This window comes from Rhinolophus sinicus, linkage group LG04, assembly GCF_036562045.2.
Source record: "Rhinolophus sinicus isolate RSC01 linkage group LG04, ASM3656204v1, whole genome shotgun sequence".
In the NCBI taxonomy this organism is placed as follows: domain Eukaryota; kingdom Metazoa; phylum Chordata; class Mammalia; order Chiroptera; family Rhinolophidae; genus Rhinolophus; species Rhinolophus sinicus.
The window spans coordinates 42,619,672-42,639,304 of record NC_133754.1 but is presented as its reverse complement, the minus strand read 5'-3'; the positions used below and the strand labels follow the sequence as shown (position 1 = coordinate 42,639,304).

General features: G+C 37.3%; 1 pseudogene; it reads right to left on the bottom strand.

The window, feature by feature from the left end:
* Positions 1-10,429: 10,429 nt before the first annotated feature.
* LOC141571293 (large ribosomal subunit protein uL23 pseudogene) lies at positions 10,430-10,849 on the bottom strand (annotated as a pseudogene).
* Positions 10,850-19,633: the final 8,784 nt, after the last annotated feature.

The window sequence follows — 19,633 nt, the reverse complement described above, 5'->3', positions numbered from 1 at the left end:
AGTTTTTAAAATACCACCTAGTTGTTTGTAATACTCAGGTCAAATTGAGAAGAAAATATAAACTCCTATTTATGTATGCATTGATTAAAAAAATAGTCCTCCTACTGTGTCAGGTATTCAAAAGCACTACCAAACAGACTTACTGGGATCTCTGTGTAATGAAAACGAGAACAATGGCAGATTTATACTGCTAGGAGAAGCATGTTACAGTGCTTCTATCATTGCCTCCAAAGGAAATCTCTAGACTCTCCCAGAGGGTTTTCGCCTCGCATAATAAAACAACATGAAGAGTATGACCTTCTAATTCTTCTATTTCTTACATTACAAGGTAATATTGAACCCTAATTGAGGGGGGAGGAAACATTGCTTAAGTCTATAACTTAATAGTAACAAAATCTGTCAACTCTATTCTCAGAATATACCCAAATCTAGCTACTTTTGATTATCTCTTTTGCTATTTCTTTGGGTCTAATCACCATCATATCTTGCCTGGATTATTTTAAAGGCTTCTTAACATTTGCCCTTGCACCTTCACTTTGTATTCTTAGTACAATAGTTAAGGGGATCCTGCTAAAACAGAAATGGGAACATTTAACCCCTTTGTATAATTCCGAATGAAAACCAAAATGCTTGTAAATGAGTTTCAGGATCTTATAATAAGATCGGCTTCTCCCACCTCCAACTGCAACCACTCTGACCTCTTCTCCTGCTGCTTCTCCTCCACTCTCCCTACTCTAGCCATATTGGCCTCCACAGAAAATCAGTAAGGACGTAAGACCTGAAGGACACAAATGATCACCTTCACTTAATTGATATTTGTAGAATATTCCACCTAGCATCAACAGAATAAACAATTTTTTTTGCAAGTGCACATGGAACATTTACAAAGTTAGGTCATATACTGGTCCATAGGAAATATAAAAGATCCAAATTATGTAAAACATCTTACATGACCACTATACAATTAAATTAAAAATTAATAACTGGAAAATATGTGGAAACTCACAAAATATTAGGACACTAAACAACATATTTCTAAATAATCCATGCATAAAGGAAAAAAATCCCATGAAGAATTAGAAATTGTTTTGAACTGAGTAGAAATGAAAAAATGACATTCAAAAGTTGTGGAGCGAAGCTTCTCAAACAGTGTTTAGAGAGAAATTTATAGCACCAAACATTAATATTAGAAAGGAAGAAAAGTCTCAAATCATGACTTAAGATTCCACCCTAAAATCTAAAAGAAAAGGAACAAATTAAAATAAAGCAAGCAGAAAAAAAAGAAAACATAAGAAGAGGAACTGATAAAATAGAAACTAACTGAAAAAATTAATGAAACCAAACCTGGGTCTTAGGGAAGATATAAAAAATGAATAACTTCTAGCCATATTGGCCAGAAAAAAAAGTGAAATTAGCCCCACAAATTATCAATATCAAGAATTAGAGTAGGGCATAGACACAGACAATAGTTTAGTGGTTACCAGAGGATAAGGGGGTGGGGGGTGGAGATGAGGGTAAGGGGAATCAAATATATGGTGATGGAAGGAGAATTGACTCTGGGTGGTGAACACACAATGGGATTTATAGGTGATGTAATACAGAATCATATACCTGAAATCTATGTAATTTTACTAACAATTGTCACCCCAATAAATTAAAAAAAAAAGAAAAGAAAAAAAAAAGAATTAGAGTAGGGGTATCACTACTGATAGTATATTTATTAAAAGAATAATGTGGAAATAATATGAATGATTTTATGGCAATACATTTGGCAACTTACATGAAATGAACACATTGCTTGAAAGTCACTAACTGAAGTTCATTCAAGAAGGTAACATAAATAGTTTTGTATCTATTATAGAAATTGAATTCATAGTTAAGAGCCCTCCTACGAATAAAACTATAGAGCCAGATGGTTTCACTGGTGAATGCTACTAAAGATTTAATGAGGAAACAATATCAATTCTATAGAAACTTCCTAGAAAATTAAAGAGAGAGGACACTTCCAAACTCATTCTATGAGGCCAGCATTATCCTTTAAAACCTGAAAAAGCCATTACAAGAAAACTATAGACCAAAATTTCCCTTGAACACAGATGAAAATTTTATAAATAAAATTTTGGCACATCATATTCAATAATATATAAAAGTATACTACATAACAACCTAGTAGATTTTATCCGAGGAATCCAAGTGTCATTCAGTATTTGAAAATCAATCGAATTAACAACATTTATAGAATAAAGGGGTAACGTTAAATAGTCAGCTTAACAGGTACAGAAGAGCATTTGACAAAATTTAACACCCATTCAAAAACATTGTTTTTTTAATTCTCAGGAAATTAAGGAGAGGACATTTCCTCAATGTGATAAAGGAGATCTACAAAAACCATACAGCTAACATCATTGTGTAAAGCCAATGTAAACCTAACCTAGGTCATAGGAATTCCATCCCTAGATTTGTACTCAAAAGAAATGATATGAGTTGTAAGAATCCTTTGTATATTTTTTATATGAATTCTTTGTAGTATTGCAACTATCTTGTCTCACTCGCAGCTTGCATTTCCCCTATTACTATGCCTTTTGATCAACAGAATTCTTGATTTGAAAATACTGCCATTGACTCAGTCTTTTCTAGTTAGTGTTTTTTATGTCCTGATGAAAACTTATCTCCAGAAAATGATATACTAGGCAAAAACTGGAAACAACCCAAAGGTCTAGCAACAATTTACTGATAGTAGTCATAGGACTACTACTAAACGATAATAATGAAATGCTGATACACGTGACATAAATGAATTCTCGTAAACATACTGAGTCAAAGAAATCAGGAACAAAAGGATTCCTGCTGTATAAGATTCTATTTGTACAAAGTTCTAGGACAACCAAAACTAATCCATGCTTCTAGAAATCAGAAAGATAGCAAGGACTGAGATGAACTGACTAGCAATGGCATAAAGGAACTTTTGGGGTGATGAAAATGTCCTATGCCTGTACTGGAGTAGTGGTTATACAGATGCATTTGTCAAAAGTCTTCAAACTGCATTTTAAATCCATGCATTTTATTGTATACCTCTATTATTTAAAAATATATATTTTAAAGAAATGCCCCTTCTTCCTTTCTGTGAGGATATGCAGTAATAGGATCAAGAACTTAAATCCGTGGCATAAAAGGAAAATGGTGAGAGTGTATCAGGCTCACAGACATGAGATGAGTATCTCGTCTAACTATTCTGGGCATGTGAACATCTCCCCTCTCATACTCATAAGGAAATGCACACAGTGGTGAAGATTACACATTATTGCCCAGTGGCAAATGTTGATCTTTTAAAAGTTTCTAGAGGCTCTTGTGTATAGGTTCTATAATTTGTATCCAAGAAAGAAGGGCTTGGGACTGGGCCGCGTACGCCCAGCTGAGGATTTGATGAGAACTCAAGTGTTAAGCACTGCTTAGATGAGATATATAGTCTATAGCCATGTGGCAAGCAGAAAGGGTAAGCTGTCCCTGAAGTAAAATAGAGCCAGGTAGGATTTAGTGCTCTTTGCATCATAATGGTTACATGGTTCTACGGTTAGCCTTACATGTGTCTGGCCTTAAGTGCAAACAAGAGTGCTGGTTACAGTTTTCAATAGTTCTCTGGAGGCTAATGCACTGGCTTTCAGCAAGTTTTGACACAGCACAGAATAAGGTGTTGTGTTATTAACTACTCACGGATTACAAATAGGGTTATGGTAGAATAGATCTGATTTGGAAACTACATAAAATGGAGTGATCTGTGACTCACATTAAAAACAGAATTAAGAAAAGATTGCCTGTGCCTGTAGCCTTTGTCCTAAAGGCCAAATTTATTGAACCCTCATTATTCCAGCTTGCCCTCAAAGGCCCCAGGACTTCTACAGTCAATGAGCCTCCTAACTTGTAGTTAGTGAGAGACAAATACCAGCAGGGGTAAAGAAGAAATGAGCTGAGATGCAGAGCAGAGGGAATTCTCTGGACCGCTTGCTGAGAGGCGATAGTCAGCCCTTCCTGGGCAGACAGGGCAACCAGCCTGCATGGCTATGCTCCTTCAATGCAGAAATACTGCCCAAAGCTCCTCCTGTCCTTACAGCTATTTTTCTTACTCTTGCAGATGTCCAGCAGCAGTCTTGCCATCCAATGTTCGTAGACATCCACAGAAGACAAGCTCTAAACAACCTCCAGTTTTTTCAAGTATGAGAACTATCACCATATGTCGTAGATATGCAAAGCAATATGGCATAAATACTAGTTCTATAAAGGAATCTTGTGAATTAACGACACAATACAAATAGTCTAGAGAAACTGGGCAAAGAGTACAAACAGATACTTTACAGAAGAAGAAAAGCACATCTTTAATTTACATTAAACGGATCCAGGTGTCACTAGTGAATAATTTAAAGTAAAACAAAAAAAATGAGCTCAGTTTTCATGTGTCAGGTTGGTGATGATTTGAAAACTATTTGTGATTGCATGGTAAGACAAGAACTCTTACGGATGTACTGTAAAGGGAACTGTAAATGGCATAATCTTTTAGGGAAGCAATTTCACAGTATATACTAAGTGACTTAAAATGTTTCATATCCTTTGAATCAGTCATTATTGTTTCATGACATGGTCCAAAGGAAATAATCACATGTGTACACAAGGGTTTATGTTCAGAGATGCTTATCACAGTTAGCAAAAAAATGGAAACGACTTAAAGGTCTAAAAAAAGAGCAATGGTTAAACAATATATGGCATACTGTGGAATATTATAAACCCATTATAAATAATGTTCATGAAGAGTATAAAAAATATTCAAGATGTAATGTTAAATGCAAAAGTAGGATAAATGGACAAAGTTATAAATAGACTTTCCACAGAAGAAACAGCCTCAGAGATACACAATTATATGAAAAGATGTTAAAATTTTGTAGCAATCACAAAAATACACATGCAAATAAAAATGAGATACTTTACATGCATAAACATAGCAAAAATTAGAAAAACATAGGATGCAAAGTGTTGCTCAGGATTTGGAAAGATGGGAACACTTGAGTAACATTGTAAAGTGATATGGTGATTCTTAAAGAATTTTACTCTGTGAGAACACATGACCCAAAATTCCTCTCCTGGACATACAAGATCTGACAATTAAGTTCACAAACTTATTTCAATGATGTTGCTAACCTTTTTTGACATCAGAGGGATTATTCATTATGAATCTGTACCAACTGGACAAACAGTTAACCAAGTTTACTATTTGGAAGTGCTGAAAAGGTTGCATGAAAAAGTTAGACAACCTGAACTTTTCTCCAGCAATTCATGGCTCTTGCATCATGACAATGCACCAGCTCACATGGCACTGTGTGTGGAGTTTTTAGCCAGTAAACAAATTACTGTATTGGAACACCCTCTCTTCTCACCTGATCTGGCCCTCAATGACTTCTTTCTTTCCCTGAATAAACAAAATATTGAAAGGAAGACATTTTGATGACATTCAGGACATCAAGGGTAAAACAACGACAACTCTGATGGCCGTTCCCTCGGATTTCTAATAGTCTGGAAATGAGAGAGTGTGTGTGTGTTGGAGTGGCGATAATAGTTGTTCAGGGATCTGAGAACTTGCGTTTGGAAGTAAGGGAAAGAAACCCATGAAATATGAGTTATTACGATTACTGGCCTTTTGGGTTGCATGAGCTGGAGAAATCTGTTACATATTTTCTCTATCTTCTGAGCATTCTACATAGAAAGAAAATTTGTTACTTTATAATTAAAAACATTATAATAAATTAGAAAATAAAAGTCTCAAGCATAAAAAACCAACACAGAGGCAAGGTATTTCCAAGAAAAGTCCTGTAACAAATGGTTCTCATTCTAGACCCACATTATCTCTGTTTATCTGCTTTGACCTAGGCCTTGTGCTGAGGTCTGGGCAGGAGAGAAGGAAAACACTGCCCTGTTTTCAGACAGCTCACAGTCTTGCTCTGGAAGAGTGTCTAAATGTAGTTATTTTGACATAGATATTTTAATTCTATATTTCAAGTTAAAAGAATATTTCTAGGGCTATAGATGTCACATTTCATGGTAGTCTGTGTTCCCACACAACTCCCCTTAACAATTAAAAAGTTATACTGTGTGTTCTTTTTCTTCTGCAGCTGGAAAGAAAGGTCAGATTTATTATGGGGTAACTGTGTCTTAAGGAGCCTCTTCTTTCTGGCTAGCTTCTTGAGTCCCAAGGTAACTACTGCATAGTTCTTACCCCACAGGTCTTCCACCCTCTTTCTTCCCCCTACTTAATTCTAGAGCCAGGGCCAGACATTGGTAATACTGATTGTCTCCAGTACTTTGCCTCCCTTTTTCTGCCCCTTTTTCATTTCCCTGGTCTTCCTCTCCTCCATCTCGAGGCAAAGAACCCAATCTCCTGATGCCCCACACCTCCCCTTCTGATACACCTGCATCCATGCCCAGCTTTCTATCATAGAACCTCATACTCCAATATTTTCTCTCTTTCAAACTTAATATTCCCTGTATAAGTCATATTTCAATTTTTAAAGCACACATGTGTTATCATCAATGGATCTGTTGGGCATACTATATATGTTACTTGTTTATTTTCTGTCTTCCACACCTCAACTAGAGTGTAAATTCCACAAATTTAGTGATTTTTTTTCCCTATTCTCTGCTCTAGTTCCAAGATAGATGCTCAATAAACATTTGATAAAAGGATCAATGGATTTGAGGGAAATAATATGGAATAAAGGAAACTTCCAAGCAGTCCTTAGGTAAGACCTGGTAGATGATAGGTCATTCCATTGACTCATTCATCAGCTATTTACATAAACCCACAAAGTGTTAGTCTGATGCATGGGGGAAATTCAGGGGTGAGCAATACACAATTCTTGCCCCTTGAAGAATAGACTGAGGCACTCACAGTCTAGAAGAGCAGATAGGCCAATGGAAGCAAAACAGTGCAAAAAGCTTTCTAGACGGGTAAACATTGAGTAGGCGCATACAGAAAGTGCATCCAGTTGAGGGTTTCCATAAAGGTTTCAAATATCTAGCTAGAGTGAAAATTGAGGAGGAGTCCAAGAAGAAAAAGAGCTGGAAGGGTTTGAAATAGGGGATTTGGGACAAAGGGAAAAATAGTGCCAAAGCTTGAAAGTTAGAGAAGGTAGCACGCCTTAGCCTTGATACCACGCAATTCAAGGGGCGATCGCTCACATCACGTGAGGGAATGGCTCTCCCAGGCATGAACAAATGTGCAGGAGCAGAGGCTGCTGGGGCAGTGGCTGGGTGGCTTGGAGCCTGGCCCTTTGTAAATGCTCAGCAAGTGCTGGCTCTGTCTTAACAGAATAAGAGGCTTCTGGTTGGAAAGAAGAGGAGGATAGAGCTGATCTTCCTAAGAAGGTAAGGATGGATTAAATTGCAGAGAGCTGTCTGGCCACAAGGAGGTGCCCCTGCTCATGTTACAGCAGCAGGAGATATGTAGCCATGTGGGGAGATGAGTATGACAGCTGTGGGGTTGACTGGAGGCAAGAGGACTAGCTGAGAGCATTGAAATAGTTAGTTGTGAAGTGACTTTAGGTGTCAACCAGAATGGAGGCAGTGGGAGCAAAAACAGGGACGTGGGTGGGTAAATGTAGGGTTTCTGGGACTTGGTGACTAATTGTACAGAAGAAGTAAAGTAGATGGATGTAAGGCGCATCTCTGCAAGCCTGGGCTCCAGGAGAATAATGGTGACATGGTGGAAATGGCCCAGGGAGCCAGAAGGAGGACTTGCTTGCCAGCGCTCAGCCCCTAGCAAGCGCCTGTCGGATGTCTGAGCTGCTCTGTGATGGCCCACATGACAGGAAATGTGCTGTGCTGCAAATAACCAAAAAGGCTCCGGATGCTTCTGCTCTCAGCATTTTAATAGAAAGCGAGAAATCTGCAACCAAACAGATGAATCTCTAATTGTAGAATTCACTATCTAAGAGCAAAATAAAAATTACACTTCAAAATCCCTCCAACTCATAGTAAACACCTTCAAATAAGATGAGTGAATACACCTATTGGGATGGCTATAATACAAAAGATGGAAAATAACAAGTGTTGGTGACGATGTAGAGAAACTGAAACTCCTGTGCTTTGCTGGTGAAAATGTAAAATGGTGCAGTTGCTGTGGAAATAGTTTGGTGGAACCTCAAAGAGATACACAGAATTACCATATGACTCAGCCATTCCACTCCTAGATATATAACCAAAAGAACTGAAATCATGGACTCATACAGACACTTGTTTGCCAGTATTCATTGTAGCAATATCCACAGTACCCAAAAGGCAGAAACAACCCATGTCCATCAACAGATGACTGAATAAACAAATGTGGTATATACATACAGTGGAATATGATTCAGCCTTAAAAAGGAGTGAAGTGCTAATACATGCTACAACATGGATGAACCTTGGAGACATTATCCTAAGTGAAATAGCCAGGAAAAAAAGGAGAAATGTAGTGTGATTCCATTTACCTAGAACTGGTGAATTCATAAGACAACAAATAGATTAGAGGTCACCAAGGGTGGGGAGAGAGGAGAAATGGGGATTTATTCTTTAATGTCTGTAGAGTTTCTGTTTGGGGATATGAAAATGTAGAAATAGTGACAATAGTTACATAACATCATGAATATAATTAATGCCACTAAACTGTACACTTAAAATAGTTATAATGGCAAATTTTGTGCTGCCACAATAAAAAATTTTTCTTAGAGTAGCTAGACAAAATATATAGGAAAAAAGTATTATAAAGGTGTGCCACAGAGTTAATAAAAATATTGCATTATTTTTTTCCTGGATGTTTTGATGTTTGAGGTGAATTTTAGCTTTTATATTTTGTAATTTGTTGTGATTTGTTTTCTCATTTTGAATAAATTTTCATGTTGTAAACAAATAAACAAACAGAGCTAACAAATAGTTGATATAGTTGTTACTCAAAGGATACACTTAAAGAATAGCTGACTGTTCAACTGCCTTCTGTCTTGTTTAATCCTTAAGCCTCACCAGCCGTGGATACTAGTATTCTCATTTCCCAGAGAGGAAAATGAACTCAGGAGGTATAGGATTTTGCCCCCCGAGCTCCTAAAGAAGGTACATTTGAAACAGAAGTCTGTGCTTGTGGATGACGGTGCCTCTTGTTTGAAAACGTGTTTGATACTTCAGATTATAACATGGTTGAAGAAAATAAGCACTGTGTACATTCTAGAATTCCATTCTAAGCAAAAACCTGAAAATTGTAGACTGATAACAGTGAGCTTTCTTTGGGAAAGAAAAAGTTTCCATCTTGTCATGGCTTAACCACTGACATGTTATGGAGTACTGGAAAAGCCATTTAGCTGCTTTGGGCCTCAGTGACAGCATCTGTAAAAGCCAAGTTGATAATATTTATTGAGGGGCCACAAGGCGCAAGACTCACAGTGAAGCTCTGAAGGATATAGAGAGAGTGTCAACAGCTTTGCTCTTGGCGAACTCAGGATCTAGTTGAGCAGAACAAAGAGACCCATGAAAGACAAAGATGGTCAGAGCCAGAGCACAGAGCCATCAATTGTGTCTGGGGAAGCAATGCTTGATGAAGTGTGAGAAGGAAATTGAAAGGCATGCAACTGAGTCACCAGCCTTTGTTTCTTGGGGGCTCAGAGTGAAGGCTTCCAGAAGCAGTCAGTAAAATCGGATTTTCTGGTTAGCTGGTTGGGTGAACCCCCTGCTTTGCTCTTTCATTCTCTTTGTCTACAATGAATGATCTCAAGTGCCTGTAGGTGATATATAGGGGGTGAGAGAGGTGACAAACTTTTCTCCATCCATTGCACAATACAAAGGACACACACACACACACACACACACACACACACATACACACTCCAGAAAAAGTGAAGTGCTTTGCTTTTAGTTCTCAGTGGTAGAATGTCACTATATAGAGCCAGAGAAAGGTAGGGAGGTAAAAGGCTGGCAAGGAGAGACTCATGTACACTCACGTCTGCTAACATCCTACCCAGGGCCTCCCTACTCCCACCTCCCTGGTGCTTCCACCAGCACGTTTACTTTCCCTCACTCCAGGCATCAGGCAGTCTCTATAAGATGCTGTCTTTCCCTCCTTCCTTTCCTCTCCCATTTCCTACCCTGCCCCTAAAACCTGCTTTTTTTTTTTAACATTCCCCAAACCTTGGCGTCTTGACCACCACCATTCTTTGGCTTCTTCACTGTTCACTGTTTCTTCTCCATCTCAGAGACCTTAGGTGTGAGTCACTCTATTCCTTTTTCCCTTTGTGTCTGCTGTTGGGTTGGTAGAAGTGGGTATCAGGGGAACTTTGGGTCCTAAGAGTGCAGGAAGCTAGAATGCTAATTTTTTTTTATTGTGAAAAAATTTTGTATTTAGAATTAGCTAGCTAGACTCAGTTTAGATGATTCCAATTTTGTTGGCAACATCCAAAGCATCCTAGTCAGGAGCCAGTTGAACATATGCCTTCTTCTGTCCACCAGGCCTGATCTGGGTGTTGACCTTGGCCATATCAATGTCATAGAGCTTCTTCACAGCCTGTTTGATCGGGTGCTTGGTGGCCTTGCCATCCACACTGAACACAAGTGTACTGTTGTCTTCTGTCTTCTTCATGGCTGACTTGGGAGTTAGGAGGAATTTGATGTGGGCTGCCTTCAGAGCCTCAATGTCTTGGGCCTTCGGAAGGTGGGTGACCTGTGGATCTTTTTTTTGTTTGTGGTTGTGGACGCCTTTCAGCTCTGCTTTCTTTGCCTTCAATTCCTCTGCTTTGGCTTCAGCTCTGGGTGAGGCAAGGGCTTTCTTCTTTGCTTTTGGCACCATCTTTGTGAAAAGGCTAGAATGGTAATTTTTAAAGATACTGATTCAGAATGCCAGCCTTTTCGTCTCTCCCTAACCTTTAATTATACCCCACAGTTTCGTTTTGTTAACTTTATTTTCCTGTTATTAATTCTTGAATTTTTTCAAACTTGACCTTTCAAAGGACCATAGATAAAAGACCATCTCATCTCAGATACAAAGGAGAGAAGGATATTTCTGGAAGAAAAAACAGAGCGAAGTTGAAGAGATGGGGATCTATGCGATATATCAAAGGCATGAAAATAGTTTAGTCTGACCTCTGAGTAGGGTCCTGGCAGACAGTGATAGGTAATGAGTTCTCAGAAGTAAATTAGGAACTCTGCAAAAGGTCTTGAGTGTTTCAATCAGAAATGGTGGGTTTCATTCAATAGCAACTGATAGGTGAACATAAAAAGGTTCTGGACAAATGGTAAGATTGTGTCTTTGTTTTGGTTAATTCTGATGGTTGTATAGAATGAATGAAAGGGGAGAGAGTCTAGGGATAGAATTTTTCATTTACTCAACAATTATTTATAAATTGCTTATACTGTGTGAGGTAATGTGCTAAGTGTTGAAACTAGATGGTGAACAAAACGGACAAAAATCCCTGCTTTCACAGACCTTAAAGGGTATGGGTTAGAAGACTATTGTATAAATGTACCACAGTTTCTTAATTCTGCTTGGCTATTTTTATAACCTGGGGAAAACACAGACTTTTTGAAAGTGACGGGCTTTCTTTACCAGCTCCTTGCTTGGTAACCAGGTTTGGGTTTTTGCTTTGGGTCCAGGGGGCGGACTTCTCATTATCGCCGTCCCAGGAAGGTTACATAGCAGTCAAACCTTGATCAACTGTGCATGAGGAATAGTTGTTTCAACACCTGCATAAATGAGTAGAAGGGACATAATAATCATCTATTTCTGCATGTTTGTGTATGGGGTGACGGGTGGTGGCATTCTCGTAATCAGCTTATCCGGTGTCCCCCCTGGCTAGGCAGCGTTTCTTCAGCCTGGGCCCAGGTCCCTATGGGACATAGTAGGTACATGTTTCCCTCTTTCATAGCAGGACAAGGAAGTGGCTTCAGATTAGACAAAATTCCAATGAAGTCTTCTTTGTGGGCAAGACATCTAGAAGCTTTTTGACTGTAAGGCTCTTGAATATCCTACAGACAACAGGGCATCAGAAAATCAGTAAATAATCTTCTTTGGGTTGGAATAAACTGAGTGAATCTCAGCTGAGAGCCCTTAACTGCACATGGCCTGCAGGACATTTAAGGGATTAATACCTCAAATTTTCTTCAGCTCACATGATGACACAGCTCAATGCTGTCATAGAAATGCCCAGTATGCCTCTTTGTTTATTGGAGTTAAATTGCCTCTTCTTTCCTCCCATGGCAGTTTTCAGTGAGTTTTGTGGCCAGCTGACACTAATTTATTTGTTCAAGTCTGCCCCCTTCAGCTTCCCACAGAGGTTACAAAATTAAAAATTGTCAGTACCCATAACTGCATGACCTTTTCAATTGAAAAAGTTCAGAGACTGGCCCACTGGGGCTAAAAGGTAATTCTGCCAGGAGCAGCTGTGGCCTCAAAGAGTCAATGTAAATATTTCAACAAGTGAATAATCAGTCAGAGAGCGTGGGCCAAAAAAACGTACAAATGTGGAGTAAGATACAGAATGTCAAAGGTAGAGTAAATTTAAAAGGAAAACTACAGAAGTGACATTTCATAAGACTAAAACCTTGCCAGAAGAGGAACTTTGAAGTAGAATAATCTAAATTCCCATAAATGTCTGTTTTCAAGGGAACTCAAGAGAACAAATGAAAAAATGTGTGAGGGCCTTCATTCATCCTGGACTTTGCATTATATGTGCTACATCATCACATGGCCAAATTTATTATCTAAAAACTACTCAGAAAATTTTTTTCAGTCTTCCAGTTACTGGGCTATTGTAGCATCTGTAGAAAAGAGGACAAGAAATGCTTTATTGAATGAGGAAGGAAAAATAAAGGCATAACTACGTAGTCTAAAAATCCTTCAAAAATCTAGTAACCAAGAAAAATGAGCAAAATGAAAATTGTGACTGAAATCTTTATTGTGAAAGTTCTATAAAAATAGGTATGCAGAAATAAATATAAACTTCCATAGCCAATTGGTTTTTGAAAAGGGTGGTGCCAAGACCATTCAATGGACAAAAAATAATCTCTTCATAAATGGTCCTGGGACAACTAAATACCCTCCTTGAAAAGAATGAAGTCGGTCCCTTACTTCATATTATAAATAAAGTTATCTAAAAATAGATCAATGACCTAAATAGAAGAGCTCAAACTGCAAAAACTCTTAGAAGAAAACTTAGGTGTAAATTTTCATAACCTTGGATTTTGCAATGGATTCTTAGATATGACACCAAGAATACAAGAAACAAAAGAAAAATAGATAAATTGGACTCCATCAATATTAAAAAGTTTTGCATATCATGACATTATCAAGAAAGTGAAAAGACAACCTGCACAATAGGAGAAAACACCTGCAAATAATATATTTGATAAGGGTCTAGTATGCAAGATATACAAAAAACCTTTACAACTCAACAATAAGAAGATAAACAACTCAATTAAAAATGGACAAAGATTTGAATAGACATTTCTCCAAAGAAATTATCCAAATTGCCAGCAAGCTCATGAAAAGATACTCAGCATCATTAATCATTAGGGAAATGCAAATCAAACCCACAATGAGATAGCACTTTTCAATCACTAGGATGGCTCTGATTAAAACCAGAAAATAACAACTGTTGGTGAGGATTGGGACCCTTGCTGATGGGAATGCAAAATGGTGCAGTTGATATGGAAAGCAGTTTGGTGGCTCCTCAAAAAGTTAAACATAGAATTATCATATGACTCAGTAGCTCCACTCTTAGGTATATACACCAAAGAATTGAAAACAGGTATTCAAACAAATATATACATGCATGTTCATAGCAGCACTAGTCACAGCCAAAAGGTGGAAACAACCCATATGTCCATCAATGGATGAATGAATAAATAAATTGTGGTAATTCCATATAATGGAATATTATGCAGCCATAAAAGGAGTGAAGTACTAATACCTGCTACAACCTCAACAAAAGGCTACATGTTGTATGATTTCATGTATATGAAATATACTAAGTGAATCCTTAGAGAGAGAGGGCTTGGTAGTTGCCTGGGGTTCTGGGAAGGGGAGATTGGGGAGTAACTGTTTAATAGGTATGAGGTTTCCCTTTGGGTGCTGAAAATATTTCGGAACTAAATAGATGTGGTGGTTGCACCATATTGTGAATTATGAAATGTTATTGAATTGTTCATTTTAAAATGGTTACTTTTATATGAATTTCACCTAAAAACTTTTTTTTTTTTTAATAGTGAGATGTGGTTCATAAAATTGAAGAGACCTGAATCCTATACAGAATGACTTGGATCTGCTGTTTTAGGGAACAGTCAAGTCTGAGATTCCATAGAGCTTGAACTCAAGAAATCTGTGAAGCGGTTTTTGAAACTTTTCCCACCTCATTCCATCCCACAGAGGCTGTGAGTAGTTTTGGGCGAAGTGTGTCTCTCCCCTGTGAACTCACTTGCTTTCTTGACCCACCCCAACCCCTCCCTAGAAGGGCCCCCAACTACCACCCTGAACTCTCAATTTCACCCCCTCAGTAAATCTCACCCTATCTTGCGTGTCTTTAATTTGGGACTCCTCAGTAACAACAGATGGTAATGGGCTCATCAAGTAAACCAGTAAATTCATTCCTGCTATAGTAATGCACTTCTTCAAAGGGATTAATCAGACTCCTTCTTTAAGGCTCAGTTTAACTGTTACCCTCTCTGGGAAGTCTTGCTCATGTGCTCGGGTACAGTTCCTCCTTCTCTGTGCTGGCTCAACTTACTCGCGCTGTTAGCCTTACTGCTCCATGCTATTTGTCAAAGCCCAGGGCCTAGCAGAGGGCCTGATATATAAAGCATATCAATGCAATGCATTTACCCCTGCCAGGTAAGATGTGTCAAACTCACTAAAAATGTACTTGTTCCTTAGCGGGGTGTGTGTGTGTGTGTGTGTGTGTGTGTGTGTGTGTGTGTGTTGGATAGAATATATTTGTTTGTGGAAGCCTTTTCATGAATGTGAGTCAAATCATATCACCAGAATCCGATCAATGCCGGTATATCCATCTATCTTTCTGCCACAGAATTTCTGTCTTTCAAAGAATAAACGTATCATCTAGTTGACTTTTCTTAGGAAAGCCACTATGAAAAACTTTAATCAAGTTGGCGAAATTGATAAGAAAAGATAAGAAGAAGCTGGAGCCTCTGGGGGTGGGATACACAGGACAATGGGAGATGCCAGGAAGTGGGTGGACTGTCACTACACAATGTTAAAACAACAGTAATATCAACATAAAGTCAGTCATTTTATTATCACCTTGTAGTTGCTGTTCTAAACCATGTCAATGTTCAAATACTTCTCCCTGCCAGGGCAAATCAAACCATTGGCTTGAGTATATAACCATGTTTATTTAGCATACTCCCAAATTGCTCATTGTAAAATATTTTTGAATGTAGAAATATAGACAATGAATATCAAAAGGCAGCTTAGATATTGTTTCATAGCATCTCTTTCATTCTTCCTTCATTGTCTCTTTCATTGAACACAATTCTAAGTGCCCACTGCTAGAGCTCATGTTTACGAAGACGTGCCCCTGCCCTTGAGAAGCTTGTAAGTCAGAGAAAGAGCAGTTAATGACTTTCTCAAGGTTACACGTATAATAATGACAGGCTGAGTCAAAGCAGAATCCATGATATTTTCAAATGACCTTCTTTTCCTAAGGGGTTTAGAGAAGCTAAAGCCCATCACCCACAGAAATGGCAGGGCCTTAAAACATCTTCCAACATTTGGTCAAAATGAAAGCTAAAATTCCTGTGTGTTTTTTTTTTGTTTTGTTTTTTTCTTTTTTTTTTTCTTATGAAAAGCTTGTTCTGGGTTTCACTATTTCCCTTTAGTATGCTGATATTTCCTAGAACTTTGCAATGGTTTCTCCCATCCCCCACCACCTAGTATAAGAATTTTTCCAGCATTTTGAAGTTTATGCTCCAAAGGTACTAACAGTTGTCTCCCCAGGTGTCTGAGCTGAAACCACTTCCTCAAAACCACCTCAAAGAAATTTTAATTAAATTGAACTCAGTCAGTCATAACTTATGCTTTGTGCTTTTGTTTTCTACATCTGAAGTTCTGTTTATAAACCATTTAGTCATATTGGCCACTGGATTTGGAACCGAATCAGAGCTGTGCATTATGGTATGGTTGCCCCAAATACTTGCCTCATTTTCATATGAGGTAGGTTGATTAATTGCTGTGAAGGACCAATGACACTTCCCTCACCAGGTTCATTTGTTGATTCCATCTCAGGATGCATTTCCTCTAAAAGCGTCAAATCACATACTATGCTCCTTGGCCTCTTCTCGTTGCTTAGTGGCTGAGGTGTGTGTTGTAATCGAGGTAGTTTACAGCAGCTGCCCCACACAAGTCAGCGTCCATCAATGACTCTAGGTGAGTGTGTGTAGGTTCCAAGTCAGTGTTCCAGGCTACAAAAACTTTATAGCCTGCTGGTGGTATCAGCACTCAAAGGCTTAGGCTCATTTCTCCTCCTATTTTGGATGGAAGCCAGGACTTAAATAAAAGACAGAAAGAATAAGAAAAAGAAATCAAATAGAAATTCAACCACTGGAGTCAAGGGCAAGAGAAATTGATTTTAAAGGGCTGGCTTCAAGCCACAGAAACAAAGATATTTGAGATGAAAACTGTGCTTGAAGCTCTGGGTTAAATCGCAGTAACTGCCGAGGGAAAGGTATATAATGGGAAAATGGACATAAATGCTTCCTTTTTAGCATACCCAGTGTATGGAAGACTAAGACAGTGACACACTCTTTAAAATCAAATAAAAAGATTGCTCAGAGACTAGTACTGTCTATCTGAAATGTAAGCAAGAGACACTAAAATCAGAGCAAAATGAGAGGGTGGAGGAAGAAAAGCACAGCTGATACCTTGAAACTCCACATTGTTCTTTTATTACTTAAGTGCTCCAAAGTTGTATAATTTGCACTGTGTAAGTAGGGTGTCCAAATTTAGACATTATAACCCCACTTATATAATTGACTTCAAACAATGTAAGATTTCTTGCCTTGTGATTAGGGGAGCCAATTCTAAAGTCAGAATGCCTGGTTCAAACGTTGGCTTTGCCACTTATTAGCTGTGCGACTTTAGACAAATTACTTGACCTCTCTGAGCCTCAGTTTCTTAATCTGTAAAGTGGGAGTCATAATAATAGTATCTAAGTCATAGTACATAAAATGAGTGACATATGTAAGATGTGTAGGGCACTAAATACACATAATAAATGGTATGTAAAGTGCTTGCTATTTTTGCTATGAAATATTGATACTATTTTAAGCTACCTCTTCTATTTCTCTAATTAATTTTCCGCAAAAATTATCAATGCAAAATATCCAACTGGGGAAAAATGAATTTTGACTCATATTAATATCATACACAAAACTTAATTCCAGGTAAGTTGTAGATATAAATACTAAAGCTTATATAACAAATATTCCAGAGGAAAATGAAATAAATATTCTCAGAACTGTGGTAAGGCTTAAAAAAAAATTGTTAAGCAGGACATAGAAAGCACTAACCATAAAAAAACACTGAAAAATTAGACTACTTTACATTGAAAATTTTGTGTTGAGCCAAAAACATCGAGAGAGAAAAATGTAAGCTGCAGAGTGAAAAGATAGTTACAACACTACAAAGGAATCATATCCAGAATATACAAATAATTCTTACAACTCAGCCAGAAAATATCAGACAGTACAATAGAAAATTGGACACAAGACTTAAAGAGACACTTTACAAAAGATAATATCCAAATGCCCAATATAAAAAGATGCTCAAAATCATTAATCGCTGAGAAATTTCAATGTTAACCACATGAAAATCCCTTATATACCCAATGTTTAGAGGACTAAACATCAAAAGATGCAAAACAAAGTATTGGGAAGGATGCAGAGCAATTGGAAGTCACACACTGCAGGTGAGAGTGTACATGGCAACAATCATTTTGAAGAACTATTCAGCAGTATTCACTGAAGCTGAATCTGTATGTACCCTGTGACACCGCATTCAATTTCATTTCTAGATTTTTATTCAACAGGCATATGTCCCAAAATAGATGTACAAGAATGTTCATATCAGTATTATTAATAACCCAAACTGGAAACAATACAAATGCCAACAGTAGAACGGATTATACTAAATTACGACATAGTCCTACAATGAAATACTATACAGCAACACATATGAACAAATTACTGTTACACACAGTAGCAGAGAGAAGTCTAAAAAAAAAAAAAAAAAATGAATGAAATGAGACACACACAAAAAAGTAGTAATTATTTTGTGATTCAATTTATATAAAGTCCCAAAACAGACAAATTAATATACGGTGTTAGCAGTTAGGACGGTGGTTATACTTAGAGAAAGGGGTTAGTTACCAGAGTAAGGCAAAGCAAAAGGAGGAATTTCTGGGAGACTAGTAATATTTTATTTACTGATTTAGTTGATAGTTATAATAATGTGAAAATTCATTGAACTGTACACTTATGACTTGCACACATTTTATAAATATGTTCTACTTCACTAAATAATTTTTACCTAAAATTATTAAGGCTATGGAAGTTAACAAACAAATATGTTAAACAATAAACTTAATCCCTTAGGTCTTAACCCTTGATTATAATCTATTCACATCTAAATTAAACTGAGCATGTGTGTGTGTGTGTGTGTGTGTGTGTGTGTGTTGCTATAATGTAAGTTCCATGAAGACAGGGATATTTGAAGGGATATTTGACTATATAATTTGCTGCTCCTCTCTCTGGCCACTTCAACAGTGTCTGATACATAGTAGATAATAAGTATTTGTTGAATGTATCAATGAACAAATCCCTTGCATTTGATGAATTAAAGAAAAATTAATTTAATACTGTATTTGTGAGCCAAGAAAATGGAATGAGTTTCTTCCCAGGAGGTATAAATGTTATGATTGATCTATTTTTATGTTTCCTTCAGCAAGTTGTTCTCAAGCAGTGTTCATAATTGGAGAGAGTGATATATGAGTAATAATCAACAGTGGGAACCAGTGTGCAAGGCCATGAAACATAAAGGAAATTAATTTCTGAGCTCACCAAGATATCTTAGTATCTATCATTTAACTGAACACATGTATTCCAGTAGACAACTCTAAAGCAATTTGCTTGGTAAAAGGAAATCTTGTTTCCTATGGAAACTCTCAAAAGAAGCTGAATGGGTGTCTTCACAGCGAAAAGTGCTTCAATAAATGAGAGTTAAAAAAAAAAAAATTTCTATGATGAAAGACACAAGATGATGGTTAACTGCATGACATACTAGACATTAGAGCATAGTAGTCCCTCATTATCCACCGGGACCCCCAGTGGATGCCTAAAACCACAGATTGTACTGAACCCTATATATATATATATATATATATATATATATATATATATATATATATATATATATATATGCTGTTTTTTCCTAAGTCCACATACCTATGATAAAGTTTAATTTATAAATTAGGCTCAGTAAAAGATTAACGACAATAACTAATAACAAAATTAAAACAAATCCTATAATAAAAGTTATGTGAATGGCTTTGAGCCATTATTAACTAAA